Source organism: Chiloscyllium plagiosum, unplaced genomic scaffold, assembly GCF_004010195.1.
Source record: "Chiloscyllium plagiosum isolate BGI_BamShark_2017 unplaced genomic scaffold, ASM401019v2 scaf_35248, whole genome shotgun sequence".
In the NCBI taxonomy this organism is placed as follows: domain Eukaryota; kingdom Metazoa; phylum Chordata; class Chondrichthyes; order Orectolobiformes; family Hemiscylliidae; genus Chiloscyllium; species Chiloscyllium plagiosum.
The window spans coordinates 2970-7218 of NW_025208183.1; the positions used below are offsets into that span (position 1 = coordinate 2970).

The 4249-nt window shown below is 42.9% G+C and overlaps 1 pseudogene; it reads left to right on the top strand.

The window, feature by feature from the left end:
• The first annotated feature begins 1485 nt into the window (after positions 1-1485).
• LOC122546671 overlaps positions 1486-4249 on the top strand; it is a 7280-nt pseudogene continuing 4516 nt past the window's right edge.

Sequence of the window (4249 nt, forward strand, 5' to 3'; positions counted from 1 at the left end):
ACAAACATATGGACGGACATGGGATAGTGTAGGTGGGATAGGCTTCAGGTTAGTATGACAAGGCAGCGCAACATCGAGGGCCGAAGGGCCTGTATTGCACTGTAATGTTCTATGTTCTATGGTTCACTCTGATTTCTCTCCGGGGGTACTTGCTGTTGGGTATTTCCAGCAGCAAGGCACCGAGTGGGGTGGCACGCTGGTTCCGTGGTTAGTGTTGCTGCCTCACAGTGCTAGGGACTCGGGTTCCATTCCAGCCTCGGGTGACTGTGTGGAGTTGGCACTTTCTCCCCATGTCTTTGTGCGTTTCCTCCCACAGTCCAAAGATGTGCAAGCTGGGGGAATTGCAAATGTTGTGTTCAGTGATTGGGATTTTAGGTGCATTAGTCAGGGTTAACTGTATCATAATAGGGTAGGGGAATGGGTCTGGATGCGTTACTTTTCAGAGGGTAGGTGTGAACTTGTTGGGTCAAATGGCCTGTTTGTACACACTGTAGAATTTCGATGAATCTGCATTTCCTTGGTTTGTATTTTGTGAAACGTCTCTGTTCTTCACAGCAATCCAGTGAAAGTGTCAGTTGGTGAGATCTTCAAACAGTTACTGGAGTGGGATCAGGATGTTCTTCTTCCTAAATTATATGGTAATGGTCAACGTCGAGGGCATGTTTCTAAAGAGGGAACCAATGATCATGATCAGCAACTGGAAGGAAACAAAAATAAACTCCAGTTATGCTGTAGGCTTCAGCGGGAGCATACTGGCAAACGTTTACAGCTGAGGATACATTTGAGTAACTGATAAGGTCAAATTAACAGAAACTAACATGCTCAATTGGTCATTCTATTGTAGAGACACCATCCTGCCTCACAGTGCTAGGGACTCGGGTTCCATTCCAGCCTCTGGTGACTGTCTGTGTGGAGTTGGCACTTTCTCCCCATGTCTGTGTGCGTTTCCTCCCACACTCCAAAGATGTGCAAGCTGGGGGAATTGCAAATGTTGTGTTCAGTGATTGGGATTTTAGGCGCATTAGCCAGGGTTAACTGTATCATAATAGGGTAGGGGAATGGGTCTGGATGCGTTACTTTTCAGAGGGTAGGTGTGGACTTGTTGGGTCAAATGGCCTGTTTATACACACTGTAGAATTTCGATGAATCTGCATTTCCTTGGTTTGTATTTTGTGAAATGTCTCTGTTCTTCACAGCAATCCAGTGAAAGTGTCAGTTGGTGAGATCTTCAAACAGTTACTGGAGTGGGATCAGGATGTTCTTCTTCCTAAATTATATGGTAATGGTCAACGTCGACGGCATGTTTCTAAAGAGGGAACCAATGATCATGATCATCAACTGGAAGGAAACAAAAATAAACTCCAGTTATGCTGTAGGCTTCAGCGGGAGCATACTGGCAAACGTTTAGAGCTGAGGATACAATTGAATAACTGATCAGGTCAAATTAACAGAAACTAACATGCTCACTTGGTCATTCTATTGCAGAGACACCATCTCCCCCCACGCTTTATGGCCTGGTCTCCTCCTGTCAGGAGCACAACACCGGTTCTGTGATCTTTGGTTGTTTGGCGAAGGATTATTCCCCTGACGTCACCAAGGTAACTTGGAAGAAAGGTGGGGAGCTAATCAAGACTGGATTGAAGACTTATCCATCAGTGAGAAACAAGAAGGAAACCTACACCCTGAAAAGCCAGTTAACCCTGCCCGAGTCAGTGGTAGATTGCCCCAGCAAAACCTACTATGAGGTTCAACACAGCGGGTCACACAAGAGCAAAGTTATGCCATGTCCAGGTAACAGAGATAAACAGATCATCTGTGATTAACATGAATAAGGCATTATTTAGAACAGTTTTCACAGAATCACCTTATACAGCACAGGGAAAAGGCCAATTGATCCACCCAATTCATGCCTATCAATAACAGCCACCTAACGATTCCAGTCTCATGTGCCAGCACATGATCCATTGCCTTGTTGTCTTGCCCTTGCAAGGATACTTCATACTTATTATGAGGGGCTCAGTCTCTACATGACTTGTAGGTGCTGAGCTCCAGGCTAACACCACCTTCAGTTTGATTTAGTTTTCCCCTGAGATCCACTTGGAACCTCCTGGCCTGACCTTCACAATGTGCGCCTGAGGCATTGATCTCTCCATCAAGGGGAAAGTTTTCATCCAGTTTACCCTGTCTATGGCTAAAATGATTCTAGACATCATGATAATCTTCTCTCCAATTCTCCTCTGCTTCAAGGAAAAGCCCTGTTTATCTAATCTAGTTTCATAACTAAAACCCTCCAACCCAGGCAAGATCCTGGCAAATCTCATCAATACTGCCTTCAGTGTAATCACATTCCTTCGATGACATGCACACAACGCTTCAGTATGGCCTAACCAGTGTTTTATTAAGTTCCCGTATCATCTCACCACTATTCATTGTCAATGTCTAGGCTAATAAAAGCAAATATCCTCCCACTTTCTTAGCCTCTTTATCCAGACGACACAGTACTATAGGGGATCGCTGGATACATGCACCAAAGATCCTCAGGCCTTTCCAGGGTTCCACCATTCCAAACTTCATACCTCACAGATTCTTCTGCCGAATTCCATCACCTTACATTTATCCAGAATAATTTCCATTTGCAACTTTTCTCTTCACATACAACCAACCCTTTTATATCCTCCTGCAATCTAAAGCCATTATGCTAATGACTTACCAACATGACAGCTTTCATTTCATCTATGAATTCACTAGTTAATCCTCCTAAATTTGAGTCTCAATCATTGGTATGTAAGAGAAATAGCAAGGAAATCAACACCAATCCCTACAGAACACCAGGAGATATAGATTTCCAGTCATGCAGACACCCGACGACTGTTATCCCCTGCTCCCACCACTCAGCCAGTTCTAGATCTAATCTATCAAATTAACTCGGGTCCCATTGGCTCTGATTATTGCTATCATCTGGACATCGAGTTATCTCTCTGAAAACTATGATCAAATTGTTACACATGACTTCCTCTCAATAAAACCGTGCTGAAAATTGTTGAATTAACTTCCAAATGAAGACTAATTGCACTTCTCAATAGTTTCCTTACCACTGAGACTAGCTTGACAGATCTATGGTTTCATTATTTATCCCTTCCTTCGTCCTGCATAACAGTGCAACGTTGGCTGATCTCCACTCACTTGGCACAACTGCTGCGGCCAGACAGGAATTCTAAATTATTGTCAGCGACCCAACTATTTCATCCTTTGCATCGTTCAACAGCTTGGTATACTTTTCATCTGCCCTGGAAATATAACCACTTTTCATTCAGCAAGACAACACAGAACATCACGTCATGTGTCCTAATTTCTGAAAGCACATCACAACACCCCTCAATGATTTCTGTCCCCACATTGTCCCTCTTACAGTGAACACTGACACAACACATTCGTTTTGACCACAACCTAATCCTCCGGCTCCACTCCAATAATAACACTTAATGGGCATTACTGTTTCCCGAATAATTCTTTTATTATAAATGAGCCTGTAACTTTTAAAAATATATTCCTTTATTTTGACTGCTATTATTTTCTCATGGTCCCTTTTGCTCTTCTCATTCCTTTGTCTTTCAAACTCCTCCTTGCACATTCTATACTCCCTATTAGTTTCTATTGTTTTGAGATTTCAGTATAGACCGGAAGCCTCCCTTGTTTCTCTTTATCTCCCCCTCCATGCCCTTTGGTGACCAGAGCCCGCTGCATTCTTAGTCCCACGCAGTGGCTTCCTGGGAAATGTCCTCCCTTTGAATTTCCTATCTCTTTCTTAAATGTGTCACACTGCTCTGACTCAGATTTACCAATAAGTGTCAGCTTCCAGTACACTCTGGTCGAGTCATTACCTGATCTTATTAAAACTGTCTTTCCCCTTTTCAGAACGTTGGGCCAATTTCTATTCCTTTGCAGTACAATGTGAAATCTAACTGATTTACGATCACTGTCTGCAAAGTGCTCCACCATTGATATTTTACCCACTGCGTCGACTTCATTCCCTAAAGTTAAGTTCAGGTTCACCCCTCACTTGCAAGGTCTGGATTAAAATTCTCTGTATTAAACACATACTTTGTGCAAATATTCTTCTGGGGGCATTTTCAGAATTGTGCTTCCTCTACATTTTTGACAAAATGAATATCCAAGCCTATGCTGAGGAAGTTAAAAACCTCTTTTCTCATTCCCCTATTTAATTTACACGTCTCTAAAATTTGCCCAT